General features: G+C 46.8%; 1 pseudogene; it reads right to left on the bottom strand.

The window, feature by feature from the left end:
* Positions 1–1,133: 1,133 nt before the first annotated feature.
* LOC143390051 (B-cell CLL/lymphoma 9 protein-like) lies at positions 1,134–13,827 on the bottom strand (annotated as a pseudogene).
* Between the last annotated feature and the right edge of the window lie 4,855 nt (positions 13,828–18,682).

Below are 18,682 nucleotides of genomic sequence, written 5' to 3'. Positions count from 1 at the left end.
CATGGGAGGGGAGGAAGGGGAAGGAACCACAAAATCTAAAACAAAAACAAAATCCTTGATAGCTTTTAGCATCTGTTCCACTCCCACATTAATAAAATTCACTTGGGAATTCCTAATAAAAAGAGAACAGAAAATGAGGTGGGCAGGGGGAGTGGGCTGGGGGTGGAAAGGCCCAGGGAGAAGGCCAAGGGCCCTCCCAAGACAGAGCTCCCCTGCAGGGCCAGGAGGACACTCGGCAGGAACAGGGCTTCTCTGGAGCAGTCCCCAGCAGAACACCAGGTATTGCAGCTGCCACAGGGGAGGGGAGAGGAGGGGGCCGAGGGTCACCAGGGGGGCCCGAGGGAGGAGAACACACTTAGCTAAGACGGGAAGCATGGGGGAAACAGAGAAGACCTGATGGTGGGTTTGTGTACTGAGAGAGACAGACAGTGCTGACGAGCACTCAACTGAAACAAATGTCCTAAGCTTCATTATTTTTAAAAAGAAAAATTTCCCCCCTCCCCCCACCCCTCGCTGAACTTAGTTCCTTTTTTGTGCTTTTCATTAATACTCTGCTCTGAGGTCGTAGTTTGGTTTTTCTATACACTGGAGTTGAGAGAAAATAGTCCAAAGTCTGAAGATGGATTCTCCACCTAAAGTAAACAGCCCAGCATTCCTGTTCTCCTCTTGCCCCAAAGACTAACGTCTCTGCTAAAATCCCTTTTACAATATAGTACAGTACACACAAAAAAATAAAGCCCAAATTTAAAAAACAAAAAAAAAAAACAGAAGAATCCTGGGAGAAGCCAGTCCAAAGGACGTAAATATACAGAGAACGGTGCAACATGTGACCGATGGCGATTCTCAAAGCACGGCTACAGATTCCCAAAAGTAGGTGCCACCATGGGATACCCAAGTCCACAAAAATAATTTTTAAAAAATAAATCTTAAAAAAAACACACCTGTTGATTAAATGAAGAATTTGTTTTCAGACAGATCCATACATTCTCGAGTTCCCCTCCCCCAAAGCAGCCCTCAGGTCTCTGTCCCCCTATTGCATGACCAACAGTAAGCACTCCTGGCGCTCCCTCCGAGCAGTGCTCAGGACCTGGAATCCCATCTTGACAAGCATCGGCACATCCAATCTTAGCAGCTTAAAACATCATGTTTCCTGGGTTGCCAGGTCCTTGGCTGAATCCACCCATGCCCACGTCAGCAGCCATGCCCCAGGGCCTCATCTGGGGGGGGATCATGATGTTCTGTTGGGGTCCCATCATGCCCTGCATGGACATCATTCCTGGGGAGCCCACAGGCCCGGGGTGTGTGTACAGCCCAGCAGGCCCCCGATCCTTGCCAGGAATCATGCCCACGGCAGCTTCTGGATTGCTCATCAGGGTGGGCTGGCCGGGAAATGTAGATTGTGCTGGTGACATCATCCGATGGTGAGGTCCCATCATGCCTTGCTGGAGAAAGGCTGGTGGTCTCACTGGGTTGTGGCCTGGCAAGGATGGAGCCGTACCAAGAGGGATGTCCGGAGTTCCTACTGGCCCTGGACCTCCCATGCCAGGTAATGCTAGTCCCATTCTGGGGGCTTGATCACCCATCATCCCCTGCATGTGCGAAAAACCAGGTCCAGGACCCTGGGGCTGTTTACGGCCTGGGACTTCCCCTCGAGGGAAATATTGCAGTCTGGCTAGGTTTCTCAGATGGAATAATGTGGGACAGATCAAACTCGGGAATCCCGGTGGCTCCAGGACGGATGACCTCCTGCAGATCTGGGTCTGTAAACACTGAAGGCATGCTGTTCCCCAGGACAGTGAAGGAGTCGGGACCCCCTGGGCCTCCAGGTTTGCAGAGTGCTGCATCTGCTGAACTTGGCGGCAGGTTGCTGGGGCTGCCGAGGGGGCCATCTCCTGGGAAACCCATCCCTCCTGGAAAACTGCCTTATCCTCCACTGGGGCCATTGTGAGGGAATGGGACTTGCTGTGGAGGAGACTGCACTGGAGGGAAGCCCTGGGGGAAACCCATCCGTCCTTGAGGTACCATCGGAGGCTCCTGGGACCCATGCCCCATGACAGGGTTGTGTGACATCAAGCCAGGCCCCATTGGGACCCCATGAGGAGGTATGTTGGGTCCCATAGCATTTGGTGAGGGCATCTGACTGGAGTGAGAAAGTGGCTGGGTCATTCCCATTGGGCTGAGGGTTGGCATCAGAACCACGGGGTTTGGACCTGAAATTCGAGGATTCTGTGTATTAATGCCCATTCCTAGAAAAATAAAGATATCAAAGGAATCAACTCAATTAAAAGCAACTCAGAAAAACTAATAAATCAAATTAACAAAAAAAGTTATCTGGTGGGAAAACAAAATCTCTGCCATCAAAGACTGAAACATACTTGGGGGGCGTCTGACCCACGCATATGACATGACTGTGCAGAAGACAGCAAGGGAAAAATTCTATGTTAATAAGCAAACAGTGTTGTCGTCTTCACTGGAGACAATTTAACACAGGAAGAAAATAATCTGCCTGAACGACTGAAGTACGGCCCTTTGTGGAGATGGAGGATTATTGATTCCACAAGTCCAATGGTCAGGAATTATAACAAAGAACCCAAACGAGTCTTTTTTTCCAACTGACACCTGGCATTATTTTATGTTGCCTTCCCAAGAGACCATTTAACTCCAGGTTAAAAGACACGTCAAGGCAATGACAGTGATGACGTTTAATGGAAAAGGGGAAGTGTCCTGTCTGCCAGTGTCTGGGATGTCTAAACTTCTGGCCTCCCTCTGGACCGTCACTGAGGGCGGCAGGGATGGCGTCTGTCCCTCTCACACAGCGCAGCCTAACCTGGTTAACTGGGATTGCCATCACCTTCACCACTGAAGATCACGCCTTTTTTCTGAGATTAGTGGGGGCAGAGGTGGGAGTGGGTGAAGGAATGAAGGCAGACAGAGCAAACAGTGAAAGGAAGACTTTTATTATGGCCCTAGTTCTAAGAAAGGACTCGTCTAGGAAACAGGGGCTTCCCACTCTCTGGAACCCTGTGGTGGCTGGTGCCTCGAGGGTGCGTTTCCAGGAAACCACGTGAGAGCTAACAACATTCCCATCAGCATGTGAGAAAGAAATGACCTCAGCATGACTGCAGGATGACCCCAAAGGAAAAAGTCCAGAACCCGCCAGGTACACAGAGCAGGGAAGCCCTCTCACAGCCTCAGAGGAGCTGATGAAGAAGGCCATCCTCCTCTAGTCAGGCACCTCCACTCCACTGAGACTGACTCTGATGGCACATGGCTAACTGTTCAATGTCCACCTGTCTCTAAGAAAACAATTCAGGAAGTCTCTCCCTGGTCAGCACCAGCTCCACACCCGTCTTTTTGGCTTCTTACCTGGCATGTTATTCATTGATGGCAGGTTGGGAGAACGGGCTGGAGGGGAGTCGTCATCAGAGCTGGCCACAGTCTTGATGGCATCATGGTACAATGGGGTCGAACTGGGCATTGCGAACTTGGACATTCAAGACATCATAATCCAGAGAGGGTTCTGGGAGAGGGTTGGCTCTGGAGGCATAGTGTAAGGTGTGCTCGAGGGAAGACTTCCAGGGATATTCACAGAGGCAGGCTGGCTGGCTGGCTGTAGGCGGTGGAGGGCCACCTAGGAGAACAAAGCAAAACAAAACAAAGATGGGCAGGGAGTCCACTGGTTCTGAGCGCTACTGGGCCCTATGATAATGAACTGGCAAGGCCAGGAAGGAGACAGATGAGCAGGACAGTGTTATTAGACCAAGGACACGAGTCATCAATCTTCTGGTCAAGCTCTCTGTGTGTGCAGAAGGAAACTGTGGCGTGATATGGAGATGACAGATCAGCAGATGTGAAGACAAAACACAGCAGGAATACATTAGAAAAATGAGATTACAAATAACCATTTCATTGAAAAGAATGTGAAATATAAATAGAACTCTTTCCCTTCCAGTCACAATTTAGAACTTGATCCAGGTATTAGAACCCCATGAAGCCAGACTAGTGCCCAACCCCAGGACCAGCCATATCACCCTACACAAACTCTTCGTTTCCATGACTGCTACGGGTTAGAAGCTCACATGTAAGACAATGCAAGGAGGTTTGGAGAAACAGTTGGGTCACAGCCTTAACCTAATCAATGAATTAATCCCTGCTGGGACCAACTGAGTAGTAGCTGGAGGCCGGTGGGCTGTGGCTGGAGGAAGTGGTTCGTGAGGAAGTGGCTATGGGGTATGTAATTTTTATCTGGAGTGGGCAGTCTCTCTCTCTCTCTCTCTCTCTCTCTCTCTCTCTCTCTCTCTCTCTGCTACTGTCTGCCACACTCTTCTGCCATGATGTTCTGCCTCACCTTGAGTCCCTAGGAATGGAGCCAGCCTTCTATGGACAGAGACCTCTGAAACCATGAGCCCTCAAATAAACTTTCCCTCCTAAAGTTGTTGTGGTCAGATCTTTTAGTCACAGCAGCAAAAAAGCTAACTAAAACAATGGCCATGATGCTTGACCTAAGAAGGTCCGAAGCAGCTAGCTATTCCACTGTTTTAACGACCCGCTTACCCCAGAGGAAGACCCTTGGCTTGGCAGGACAGGCCTCCCATCTTGTTCTCGTTCTAGTTTTCTCAGGCGGAGACTGTACCAAAACTAGTACACACCTCAGAGCTCTGGTTCCACCCACAAAGCTACTATCATCAGTGAGGGTCTCTCCCAAGAAGAAAATATGAACTGCAGCTGATCTTAGAAAATGGAGTTTTCTGTGGGCAACTAGTTACAAGAACCAAACAAGTCTTAGAATAGCTTCCCTCTATGTGTGGGACAAGACTCAGTCATAGCCCCTTGAAGTGGGTGGGCCCAGGATTTGAGGAAGTCACATTTCCCCACTGTTAGGACATTCTATCTCACCAGCCTTGTTCACTGTGCTAAGGTAAGTCACTGTGACAACTGACACACAGCGTCCCACTCCCTTCCTCCTTCCATAGCACCCACCACACACAGACACTTTGTAGGGCTGGGTACTTGTGCAAACGCCTAATGCAGTACTCAGAATGATGCACCTTGCCACGAGTTTTGGCAAAGGCCACTTCCTCTGGTTACACTCAAAGACACCAATTTTCTTAAGCAAAATCAGGGTCTGGCAATCTCCAGGTATGAGTGCGACTGTGAGGATGCTGACATACTGACCTGACTCTACACTTCCCAGCATGGCTGGGGAGGCCATGGTGAAGGGAGCTTTATGGTTTGGAGGAATCCCAGGACTCTGAAGGGGAGGTTTGGGAGAGGAGGTCCTTCCAGGTGATGGGGCAGGAAGTGATGGAGACTTGAGGTGAACAGGCGAAGCAGCAGCAGACCCAAAAACAGGGGGGCACTTAATGGAAGCAGCAGCAGCTGGGCCTGCCAGCATGCCTGCCAGCTGTGACGGAGTCTGGGGGAACTTGAGGTTCCCTGAGGGTGAGCCCAGCATTGGGGACTGGACTAGGTGCATCGTGGGAGACTTCAGAGGGTTGATGCCTGGGGAATGCACCTGGCTGGCTGCCACAGATATATCCAGGGGCTTGCATCCCAGGCCACGCTGGACGGGGGGAGCTGGGTTGAGGCTGGTGGGGTTACTCGAGGGGTTGAGAGGTAGTGGTGGCATATGACTGAGCCGGGTGTGAGTCCTTTGGTTGGGCCCAATTGATTCTCTGAGATTCCGCAAGCCACTGCCGCTGCCTGGACCCTGAGACATGGGAAGGAATGGCCTGGGGCCCATGCCATACTCCTGCTGAGGGTGCTCACCAAATGGCAGGGGAACCATCTTCTGCTGGGCAGGCAGCATGTCTGAGCCGCCTGGGCGGGACTTCATCGACTCCTCAGGGCCTGCGCCAGCCTCTCTCATCTTCTGAGGTATCATCTGAGTGCTGGGCCCCATGCTGACATTCAGATGCACATCTCCCTTCATCCCACCAGGAACCATCCCAAACTCAAGTTCCCAACCAGGGCCTATCTGTGGAGGCATTCCTTTTGGAAAGTCACCCCTAGAAGGACTCAGCGGGCCCTCGACTGGTATCCGTGGGAAGATGGGATTGTTCCCGGGCTCCATGTGGCGCTGGGAGCTTGGGATCACCCTGTTCACTTCCATGCTGGGCCTGATGCCTTCCATGCCCATCCCTGGGGGGAGACCCAGCTGCTTCTCTGCCAGCTGCTGCTGAAACATCTCTTCAGACAATCCTTGGGGGTTTGGGAAGTGCTCCCCTTGGCCAGGACCACTGAAGACACCTTGGCCGGGAGGGAAGTTTCGACCATCTGGGATTTTTGGCACATCGTCTGGCCAACTGACTCCAGAGAGGCCTGGTTTAGACGCAGGGTTGGGCACATTTGGCCCTTCCATTTCAGAGTTTATCATTCCTGCAAATCCCGGGAGGCGCATCTGGCTCCCTGGCATGTTGGAATGGGGAGCCATGCCCTGGGGGGCAGAGAATGTGAAATGCTGATTCCATCAGAGAACGTCTCTGCAGCCCCGGGTGCCCAGCCTTCACCAGGAGTCACCTGGTAGGGAGGGGGCGGCCCTTGGCCCACAGCCCTCAGCCCGTGCGGGTGGACCAGCATGTTCTGCAGGGAGCACTGCTGCACCACCACTTGCTCCTGCTTCCTCCTCTTCTCCTCGTAGAACTCCTGCTGCAGCTTCAGCCACGCCATCTGCTCAGGGGTCATGTGCTCCAGGTGGTCAGGTCCGATGGGCCCAGACTGGGAGTTCATAGAAGGTGGAACCATTTCATCTGGAGAAAAGGGCACATCTCTATGTCCTTGAGGGCCAAAGGGAGCTCCCACATCTGTCCGGGGCCCAGGACACTTACCCAGGCTTTGGGACTGAGCTATCATGGCCTGGATTGGCCCTTCTGTTTTTTTCTGAGGTCCATCTAATACCCCAGGATTCTGCTGGGGCCCCCCACTCTGTCCTGAGAATTCTTTCTCATCAGGGAAGAGCATATGCTGGATGTCTCTGAGGGTCTGCAAGGAGCGCTCACGGTGCTCCAGCTGCTCCTGAGACAGGCCGTCAGGGTTTTCTCCCAGTGTGGGGGGCTCGCCACTGGACACTGATGGGGGTGGAGGGGCTTTGGGATCTGCCGAAGAGCTACTGCTCCCCTGGGAGACAGGGGTCACTGCTCGATTGTTGGGCGTTGAGTTTGGCCCGGTGCCGTCCGGAGGCAACGGAGTGGAGCTGGCAGGACTGCCTACAGGAGCAATCCGTTTATTCTCCACCCCAGGACTGTCGTGGTCCAGGGGACGTGGGGGTGCCACAGGCTTGGGTGCTGGTGCCGGAATGGGTGGAGTTGGCTGCAGTCTGGTGTTCTGGGAAGAATTCTGGTCCTGGTTGGCTGGATCTGGGGGTTGTTGTGGGAGAGATTTTGGATCATTGCGAAGGGCAGATATCTGTGTATTCTGAAGATAAATGAGATTGTTTAGATCACTGGTAAACTGAACGGAGGGGCAATTAAAAGAGCAAGATATGTTATAAAGGATTTGTCCCAGTGACATAACTCTATACTGACACTTGATTCTGAAATTATTTACGTACAACCCTTCTTTGGACATAGAGATGTTTCGATTTTTTTTTAAACCTTACTGTCCAATGGCATCCTCTTTCCCTTCTTGAAGATCGGGTTCCAATAACTGTATAAGCATACCAGGGGAGAGCCACTCTGCCAAAGAGAATACATCTGAGTGTCTATTTCGAGGAACAGGTTTGATATCACATGTCTACTATGTGTTTTTGATTCAGGTAAAAGATTAGTTCCTTGGTATGTGGGAGGCTACACCTAACACCTTTTTCTATTTCCTGGAAGTACAATAGGGTATGCAGACTTATCGTCATCAATCAAAAGGTCTGATGCTTCACTTGTAGCTCTGTGCTCTGCCAGCTGGATACAGCGGGAGGCCACTCCATGTCACATCCCCTCCGGTAGGGTGATGACTGAAGTGTTCCCCTCCTTGAGTTTCCAGGGGCCTCACATCTATGGTTTCTGTTTTTAGTTTGTGATCACTGATTCCATATCTGATAAGAATTTGTACATTAACTGTAGTAGGATAATCTGCAGGAAGGAAGCATTTGCACACAAGTCTGAGGTGATCTAGCTCACGGTGTCCCTTGATCTGTTCCTTCCAATGGACAGCAGGCTGCCCTTTTTAACTTATTAAGTACTACTGCCAAACTGAGTCCTGGATAAAAGCTCCCTTACCTACAATTGGTGACGCAGACACTACGACTGTCTGGAAGAAGGATGTACATGTTCTAGGTCTCAACTTTAGCACAGCTGAGACTTCAGAGGGTTAAGAAGGGCCTAGTCTACAAACTTTCTCAGTTATTTTTCACCAGCCGTCAGTGACCCTCCTAATCCCTTTCTGGTGTTCATTTGTTCCTACTTGTTCATTTAATCCATTCTGTATTCCTAAACTCACAAGGCTCTTAACTTACCTCCCCACTTACTCTCTGGAATGTTTACCTTTGGGTAAATCTGCACATGAATTATTATGTGTATCTACGTATATGAAGAATTTATATTTCATATAAGCAAAAACATCTTTGAATATTTATACTCTGTAAAAAAATATATACACAAATGTTTCATTTGGAAGTACTGATGCACATTTTTCTGTAGATAGATTTGTATGGGTAAAATCAGCTCAATCTGTTTGACTCTGCACAATTCCACTTTTGCAACTCCTCAACCGAAGCATGGAGGTCACCCGAATTTTCCTTGTCGTGCCGTTTCAGGTTTGGTTTGGTTGGCCAGGTTAGAGGTGGGGTCAGTTTTAATAAAGCAATTACAGTCAAGGAAACTGTTTCTCACTACCCCTTTCGTTTCAGATTTGGAGCAATGGATCATTACTAATTCCCTCCTTAACTCCAATTCTGATTACATTTTAGCACCAGAGAAGGTGGAGGTGACAACTCTATTAAGAACTACCATTAAGTCAATAAAGCTCGACTGGGTTGCAAGGTACCCAGTGGTCCCCCAGACAACAAGCATTTTAAATATAACGATATTCACTCTCCATCTGAGTAGTGCAGATAACCTGGGAAATATAAAATCGCTCAGTTGAGGAAAGCTCAAGCTCTGCTATGTCCACAGAGATGGAGATTTCTTTGATACACAAAGTAGACAAGATGGCACCGATTTTATCTGGAATTATAACTTTGCTTACTGTCATTTAACTTTCCCATGATTAAGACTCATACCAGTATTAGAGTTCATGCTCTCTGAACACAGGGACTGTATCTTGAGCTTCTTAGCACTCCCCACAGCATCTGGTGCAATGCCTGGACAGTGCCAGACACCAGAAATGTCGTTTGGTTCAATTTAATCAACCATATGCATTAAAATAAACACTACATATTTTTTCTTCAACTAATTCAAGAATGTTATTTTTTAAAAAATCTGCTCTACATATAGGTTGAATTTAGATTTTCCTAGAGATGGTGACCCTGAGATATCTGTGTAACTCCTCTTTTGTTTAGCACCTTCTTCCCCTCACTCGTCATCAGTTTACCAGCATCTGATAGAAAGGCACAGTGTGACATGCCTAAGGTCCCACAATACCAGGGTCACACTAGATATCCAGAATACAGCTCCTTGTCAATCACCACCCGATCCTGGGCAGTCACTGTGGACCCACTTCTCAACCACATACCAGAGGGGCTGTGCTTCTGTCCGCCTTGCTGCTGGAGATGTTCTGGATGTGGAAAGAGACGATGGTCTCAACCTGGCCCTTCAACACGGCTTCGGCAGCTCTGCAGAGACAAAATGGAAAACATGCTAGGCCATGACTCTGTCTCTCTCACTGTGACCCCAACTGGACCCCACGCTGGACCTCTAAGGGAGTGGAAGGAGAAGCACCAAGAACCACCAGAGATATTGGATAAGAAGAAACCAAGGGGCCGGGAGAGGCTCAGTGGTGGAGCGCAGCCTGCCATGTGTGAGGCTCTGGGCTCAAGTCTCAGCACCATATGTAAGTAAATAAATCAACGACTAAAAAATAAATTTAAGAACAGAAGAAGAAACTAAGGGAAACATTTTATTATCATCAAACACCTGAAACTAAAAGACAGCCATGAATGTACCCCAAAAGAGGCACCAAAAAAAAAACAAAAAACAAAACCCCAAACTTTCTTCTTCTTAATTAACCTACTATTAAGGTATTTTATAGAAGATCCTAGTTCAAAATACCAAACTGAGAAGTGTGAACACTAAAATCTCAAAAACACCCAGGGATAGGGAAAGTTTAAGTTTGTTAAGATTCACTTTTTATCTTAAGTGAAAAAGAAAAGAAAAAAAAGTGCACACAGGGTATTTTTGACGAATAAATGAATAAAAATCGATTCAGCCATTCACTCAGAACATATATAGCAAGACGTTCATGGTAGTTATGTTTAAATTCCAGAGGTTTTTCTTTATAGTTTTTTTTTAATTTTAATTATTCGACTATAGATATTTACTACTTGGGGCATTTAAAAATAATAATAAGCAAATTGTAGAAAAAGTGTTTATTATACAATCACTCTTCTATGTTTAAAAAAGGTAGATGTGTATATTTGTATTAGCACAAAAAAATTCTGAAAGAAAAGTCAAGGAAGTATTATCAGTGGTTGCCTCTGGGGAGTAAGATGGGGAAGGATTTACATTTTATTTTATCTCTTTTTGTACTGTCAACTTTACATGATACAAGAGGGAAAAAATCAATCTGCAAGGGGAAGGGGAATAAGAATTAAGGTCCCCTCTCCCCACACACATAAGTGACGTTTAACAGCAAGACAGTGCCATCTACTTACTTATTGGCCATCTCAGTAGAAAACACATACACCACTTTGGCTGGAGTCTTCTGAGCAGGTGTGGGCTCTGGGGCAGTAGCTTGGCCATGGGAAGGGGTGGAAGACCTGGGGACTGTGGCAGTTGATGGGGTCATGGAGTGTTGTGTGTGCTGGGAATCCTGGGACTTTATATGGTCAGCAGAATTACATTCTAAAAGAATAAAAGACTCATTATCATGGAAAGACTGAGACTCTTTTTTTTTCTGCCAGCATTTACAGCATCACAACACAAACCCACCTTGAGAATTTCAAGAAGAAATTATCTTGTTAAGAGGAAACCTTCTTTCTGCTTATAAAATTTCAAACACTCTTCTCCCTATATGACTCATTACAAAGCTCCCTCCCTCCTCATTTCTGTAAATAGAATACATCCTTCAGATATCAGTATAACTGTCCCTCCCTCCTGGTAACAGTTTTCAAACTTCTTGGACTTGCCTAGATGCCCCAGCTAATGGAACTCATAGTCCCCTAACTTCTTTTACTTCAGCATTCATGAAATTTCATTGTTTATTTAACGATCAGCTTCTAGATACACTCAAATCCTTAAGGATGGCTACTGCGTCTATCTTATTGACCATGGTACCCCTAGCATCCGCATAGTGCTGGCCCTCATAGTAGGCCTCCAAAACTTAAGGAGGCCTTCCAACACCTGAGGAAGGAAGGAAAGGAAAGAAAAAAAAAGAAAGGAATAGAGGTAGGGAGGAAAGAAAGGGGGAACAATCACCCAGGTTTTCTTTTTTTTTCTCACAATATTGGGACTTGAACCTAGGGCCTCTGAATGCTAGGCAAACGCTCTACCCTGAACTAAAACCCCAGGCCTTTTATTTTTCATTTTGAGTCTCCAGGCCAAAGACATGCATAAAAATGTGGGCAGCCCTGTGAGGTATCCCGTCAAACTATGTGCATCCCCCCGGGCAGCACTCAACAAGGAGGTTCCAGACTAGGCTCCAGTGAGTAGAAAAGTGAGAAGGAACAGTTCTATTACACATCACTAAATGGCCCAGGCTGGCCTTGAACTGATGATCCTCCTGCCTCAGGCTCCAGGATAGCTGGGATAACCATGAGGCCAGCTTTTGCTGCACCTGGCAAGGTTTTCCATTTTTCTTATGGGTTCCAGTTCTTGAAAACTAACTTCACATTCTGGCCTACAGTTAGATTTTTGTTCTTACACTAGGAGGAAAAAAACCTAAAATCACATATCATACCCCTTTCTGGCTGACTCCACTTTGGTACCTGCCAAATCTCTACCACATCTGGTAGTCCCTCATTCCTGCCACAGTGAAATCAGCTATGACAAGTCTAGAGTACTGTCAGGGCCACCAAGGCTTCCTCTTGTGTCTGCAAGCCTGGCAAAGTGGCAACCAGAGAGCACAAACCCAAGCCCAGGGGGACTACTCGGATGGAGAACAGGAGGGGATGCCACTTGCAGAGAGGCTGGAGCTACTGACTGGAAACTGAAGGAGAATCAGCACAGAGGCCAAAGACATGCATAAAAATGTGGCCAGCCCTGTGAGGTACCCTGTCAAACTATGTGCAACCCCCCGGACAGCACTCAACAAGGTGGTTCCAGACTAGGCTCCAGTGAGTAGAAAAGTGAGAAACAACAGTTCCATTACACCCTGGGAGAACTCCTGAATCTGACTCCTGTTCTCCCCACTTGACCGAGCTGGCCTTTCTGGCCTCCAGCCCATGTCAGAGGCTTTCCCTCAGGACACCGACTTCCCTCTGAGTCTCAGGGATCTTACAGACATACCTTTCATGTCAGAGTCATCGTTTGGAGTCCCAGGATCTCTCTGATCAAAGGAGTCGGGGGAAACACTTCGCTCCCTTTTCCCCTTGCCCTTGGCACCATTTCCAGCCCCATTCTTCAGCCCCATGCTCCCACCTGGGCCAGGGAGTGCTTTAGGGGTATGGCCCCCACTCTTGGAGTCACAGGGGGATGGCTGGGATTGGCTGGCTGAGCCCCCCTGTTTACCCTGATTGGAGAATTTGGAATCCAGCTGGGGGTTTCCAGATGGGGACATCACTGTAGGGGGACGGACCATCACCTCCTGCTTTGACTTAGGGCTACTAGAAGAAACAAATAACAAAAGGAAATAAGACACCAGGCACAGGAGCAGCAATTTCTTCAGTGGGTCCAGGAAACCCTAAGGACTAAATAACCACCCCATGTTGCACCTCAGCCACTTGCTCGTTCCCATTTCAGAGCCATCCACAGAGGAGGACTGAACACAGTGGACTGCCAGGTCTCAGGAACCCTGGTCACATGGGGACCCATCTCTAGGCCTTCTGTCAATAAAGGACAAAGGTTTCTATGTACATAGGGAAGTGACTCTCACACAGAGACTAGTTTAGAGTCAACAAACATGCACCCCCAGCCTGGTGACAGACAGCTGTGAGGACAGGCCAGCTTCCCTGCTGGGAAATGTGGACAGTCCCAGAGAGCAAGAGGGAAACCCACTGGTGCCTGGAAGCTTAGGGAGATCCTCCAGGACGCGAATCCCTCCCAACAGTGCATTTTACCAAAACAGGGTAGACCAACCACTGCCCCAGTGTGGGAAGGAAAGGCTCCTTTCAAAATGAAACTCAAGAACTGGGTAGCAGAGGGAAAGCTGGCATGGGACTGGGGCAACCTCAGGCCCTCACCTTGCCAAGTTTAGCAACTGTCCTGTTGGTCTTTGTATGCGAGTTTTGGCAAGGTGTGCAGTGGTAAAGAGGAGAGGTCTGAGAACGATGAGTAAAGAATACTACAGGGAAACTACATAAGCTTTGTCATTAGCCCGGTGACTCTTCTGTTCCTATTTACTATTCCATTTCCCTTTCTTTCCCATTTGGGTGTCATCTGTTTCTAACCCAACATACCGTATCATCAGTAAGTGTCTGTGGTGCACCAGGAATCCCCAAGGGGCCGTGGGGAGTGGCCCTTGTCCTCACCTCTGTGTGTTTCCTGATGGAGAGTTCCTCACTTTAGGGTTACTGGAATGCATTGATTGAAATCCTGAGCTTGCAGTCACAAACAGGGACGGGCTCACCGAGTTCCTCTCAGGCTATCGCAGAAGCAGCTGCTGGGAGCAGCAGCAGTGGCCCACTGCTTGCTTGGCGTGTCCCTTAGCACTGACCACTTGTACACCTTTTTCCTCTTTGTTTTTCTCTGCTGGGGAAGTGGGTCCTTTCTCCTTGCAGCTCCCGCATTCTCTGGGTGTGTGCCTCCTGCTGCCAAAGGAAAATCTCGCATCTCCAGGGCACTCTACAAGAAAAGAACACCCCAAAATGGTGAGACATAACATAACACTGAAACATAAAACCACATCACAACAGGATCAAGAGGAAAGCACCAGCCAACAAAGAGCCAGCAAGATCATCCCTCAGCTTCCAGCAGATTTAAAAGAAAGGGCAACACTCCTATCCTGGCCACAGGCTCTGGAGCTGAAGTAGCTGAAGAGTGACTAAGACCTTATCCCAGCACACAACCTCCCACCCAAGCAGCAAGAACTAGGCATCTGTAAGCAGAGGAGAAATGAAGTTTAATCTTTAGCCATTTAGTTTCCTTCACATTTCTCTACTTCTGAATAAAAAATCCTCAAAAACATTTTATTCTTTTTTTTTCTTCTAAAACAATGCTTTGAAACCACTGGGAAGTGCAGATCCAGTGACTCTCTGCTATTTTAGCTCTGGTGGCGAAACAATGGCACCAAAATGTAACAAACCCACCCCAATTTCAAACCACAAATCCAATGAATCTATGCTTATTTTCTTAGGGCCTCAAGGGCGAGGAGACATGAAAGGAGGTACTTCTGAAAACAAATATTGAGCCAATACTAAATACAATCAGTTCTGTTCCTGGTTTCCATGATCTTTCTATTAAATTATGCCAAATATGTGTCTTGTGTTCTCACTGCTTAATGACAGGGACTTTAGGCATGGGTAAGCAAGGGAATGATCCATAATTCTGAAGGTAAAAGAACATCTTTGAAGTCTAATATATTTTTTGAGCCAATTTGCAAGGCTAATGTGCAGCATAAAGGTAAAGTAAATATTCCCAAACCTAGCTTGAGAATAAATGAGAAAGCCCTTTATTTAGGGAAGCCAAGACTGGCTAAGGGAAAATCCAGGTATACCCTGAGTCAGTCCCTCCCCTCCCTCCCCTTCTGCTACTGGTGTCTTACTTCAGAACACAAGACTGAAGGGGGAGGTTATTAAGTGCAGGATTAGTAGCTGAAGAATCAAAACGTGTCACAAACAGCTCAGGTGTTGCAGCTTACATGTGTTTCCAGAGTTGAAAACTGGACTAATACTGGGAGGGTCAGTTATTTTCTAGGTTTTGGCAGTATGATCAATGCCAAGTGTCTATTTTGTCATTTAGAAATTTTTACAGTTCCAACCACTTTACCTGGGACACAGAAGGAATTCATGGAAGTTCTGAATATACACACTTTTTAAATAGAGAAGACAGGAAAAAGAACTATAACAAAACATAGGGAATGTTGCTAGGCTAAACATTTTGTTTTTAATTTAAGGTTATATTTCATCCCTATCACATTTCAGCCTTTTTGCTTTTCCAGTTTAAACTATAAAATGGATTGTGTTTGTCCAATCTGACAGAGAATCATAAAGCATTCTGTAACTCCCCAACAAACATCAGCAACCTCTGGTAGGGAGGAAGCAGCAAATGCATCCGCACAGACAAGGCTATTCCAAACCCTTTACCTCAGGAAAGAAAAGCATTACCCCTGTACAGGGCCCGTAGCTCCTGTTCCCTCCCATCTGTGTCACACACTGACCACTCCGTGTGCGTATTTTACCCCTGTGTGAACGCTGTGTCTCTGAAGACAACCCCCTGTTTCAAGGTCTTTGGTTTTTCTATAACACTCAGCACAACACACTAAGAGGGTTGGGTCTTCTGTGACTTACTTGGCTTCTCACTGATTGGAAACACCCAGCATTTGTGTTGCAATCTCTTTCCAAAGCAATGCAAAACATATTACAAATATCAAATCTCTATTAATCTGCCACGAATTTATGAGTTGGTAGCACAGACTCTTTCTAGTAATAATGCTGTGACCATAAAACACTTTTATTTTCAAAGTACTTCTACATATAGTTCCTTATTCTCTTATCACCCCAAGCTCTAGGCCTTCTGACAGTAAGAACAAATGAGCAAAATTCTCATCTTTTTGTGTGGGATGGCAGGGGGTGCCAGGAATTGAACCTAGGGACACTAAACCACTGAGCCAAATCTCCAACCCTTTTTATATTTATTTTGAGTTGCTTAGGGGGCCTCACTAAATTGCTGAGGCTGACTTTGAACTTGTGATCCTCCTGCCTCAGCCTCCCGAGTGATGGGACTACAGGCGTGCACCATGACGCCCAGCTCATCTAGATTCTGCCAGGGATCCCTTCCTTCTTGAAAATGACCTCATTTGGTTTCCCTCGTTTTCTCCTAGTGCTCCAGTCATTCTATGCCTGCTTCCCTGAGGCCTCTTCTCCACTCAGGCTCTAAAGCCCCAAGCTCCTCAGGAGTCTCTGTGGGCCCTGGCTGTGCTCATCCTGAAGTCCTCTCCATGCCGTCAGCTCCCAGATCCCCATGGCTCAGCCTCCAGCTGCAACTGCACCCACCCATACACTGCACACTTCCCCAGACAGTTCCAACCTGACAGGATCAAACATGAGTTCTTGTCTCTGTGTAGTCTTCCTCCCAAACGACTTTCCTTCAGTTTCCCACACTTTAGTAAATGTCTCCTTTATCCACTCAGTTGCTCATGTCAGAAATCTGGGAGTCACTCTTGACACTTGACACTCTGCTAACCCCCACGTCAAGTTTGCACATTTTTGTTTAAAGAATGAAGTCCCAGCTTGTTTCTTCTTCAGAGAAGGAAGGTTCCTTAAAACCAGGAATCTACACGGGAGTCTGCATCACATTCTTCTCACAGCACCCTGCGTTTTTCCGTGTTTATGATCACATGTTTGATCATGTGATCATCTGTGTGACATTCATCTCTAACAGCACCAGAAGCTCCCTGAAGGTGGGGACGGAGACCGACCTATTCATCCCTCTACTTCCAGAACTTACTACAATGGCATGAAAATACTGGTTTCATCCACCCAGAAAATGATACCAACATGGAGAAGAAATATCTGCATTCTCACACTCACTATAGCATTTACAATAGCCACGATGTGGAATCAACTCAAGTATCTGTCAGCGGATGAACAGGTAAAGAAAGTGTGTTACATTCATGCACACCCTCTGGAATACTATTTGACCTTTAAAAAAGATTGAAATCCTGTCATCTACAACATAGATGAAACCAGAGAACATTACTTTAAGTGAAATAAGCCAAGCACAGAAAGACAAATACTGCATGACCTCACACACAGAACTGAAAAAAGTTGAACTCAAAGAAGTAAATAGTAGGATGGTGCTTACTGAGGGACAGGAGGTGAAGAGGGGAGTTGGGTGATACAGAGGGGAAAAGGTCCGTGAAGCAAAGCCCAAACTTCCTCAAGACCACCTCTCAAAGCCAGGCCTGTGCCCCAGTGCTCTCTCCACCAGTGTACTCACCGAAACCCCCGGTCACGACACTGCACTGCTCATCCTGGAGGTGGGGAGTCCGGGAACCCCTTTCTTAAAGGTGATCTCACCTGGAAGACAGTAAATAGTGGGAAAAAATTCCTAAATAAATTTTAAAAAATGAACCACATCAATTTGGGATTAACTACCTTAAGAGAAAAACAGGTTTCCCACTTATTCTAAAATATTAATTGACAAGAAAATTGTCATCTCTATGTAACAGAACCTACTTCCAATTATTAAAGGGTAGATACATAATCTGTAGATAATTCAAGACCCTGTGGCTTTTCCTCCTTCCCAACTGCATATTTTACTTTCAGACACTAGAGAAATACTGGGTGAAATCAAAATTTATTTTTCTACTTTTGAAGTTTCTGGGCATTTGGTTAGGGTACTTTTGCTTCTGCCCATTTCTTATGAGTATAGAGAATTGAGCACTGACTCTAAAAGGTGAAAAGACAAAATTCCAGACGCGCTTTTGAACTGACAAAGTGAAGACTATTCATGGTTCCTCCCTCCTCTCAACTGTATCTCTACAGGGCAAGCATCCAGCAAGAAAATGTATTTTCATAGACTTTGGAAGGAACTTAGGGCTGAGCAACCTGGCCATGTGATCTCCTTTTATTCAACCCCTACTATGTTCAAAATGCTTAAGATTAAGCCAGCAGAACAAATACTGGTCAAGGAGAACTATTTTCAATATTAGTCCTCATATACTAGAGTCATGACACTGAGCCCCGCCTTTGCCCAGAATTTATAGTTCTGAAACTGCAAGGAAGAAGAGTTCCAGATTATTCATAATTTACGGCCAGATTATTCATAATTTTTAAAAGGAGACTCTGTAGGGTTGGTGTAAAGTTTTAGGTAAATTCACAAATAAATCTGACCAAGCTCAGAATCACCTCTAAAATTCCAATTTCAGCTCTGACAACGATGCTTTCCTACTTTCCTATTCCAAGTTTATTAGAACTATGTCATGTTTAACAAATTTCATTTCTATGCTATGACCACTACTCCATAAAAGGCATAGAATCAAACTTAGAATGTGGAACTAAAAGGCCTCAGGATTCCATTCCGAGCTCATTCTTAACTTGTGGCATGCCAACTAATAAAAGGCTTCTTCTCAGCAACAGTACACAATAGGAAAAAACAATCTCTCCCCACCAGCAGGAAGACTGTGGAGGAAAGTAAACTCTACCTAGGGTATGTCTAGACCTTGGTCCACATAAAATATCAATGTGCTTATGAGGTAAAATGTATCTACTGACCTT

The sequence above is a fragment of the Callospermophilus lateralis genome, unplaced genomic scaffold (assembly GCF_048772815.1).
Source record: "Callospermophilus lateralis isolate mCalLat2 unplaced genomic scaffold, mCalLat2.hap1 Scaffold_66, whole genome shotgun sequence".
In the NCBI taxonomy this organism is placed as follows: Eukaryota; Metazoa; Chordata; class Mammalia; order Rodentia; family Sciuridae; genus Callospermophilus; species Callospermophilus lateralis.
This window is presented reverse-complemented; position numbering and strand designations above follow the sequence as displayed.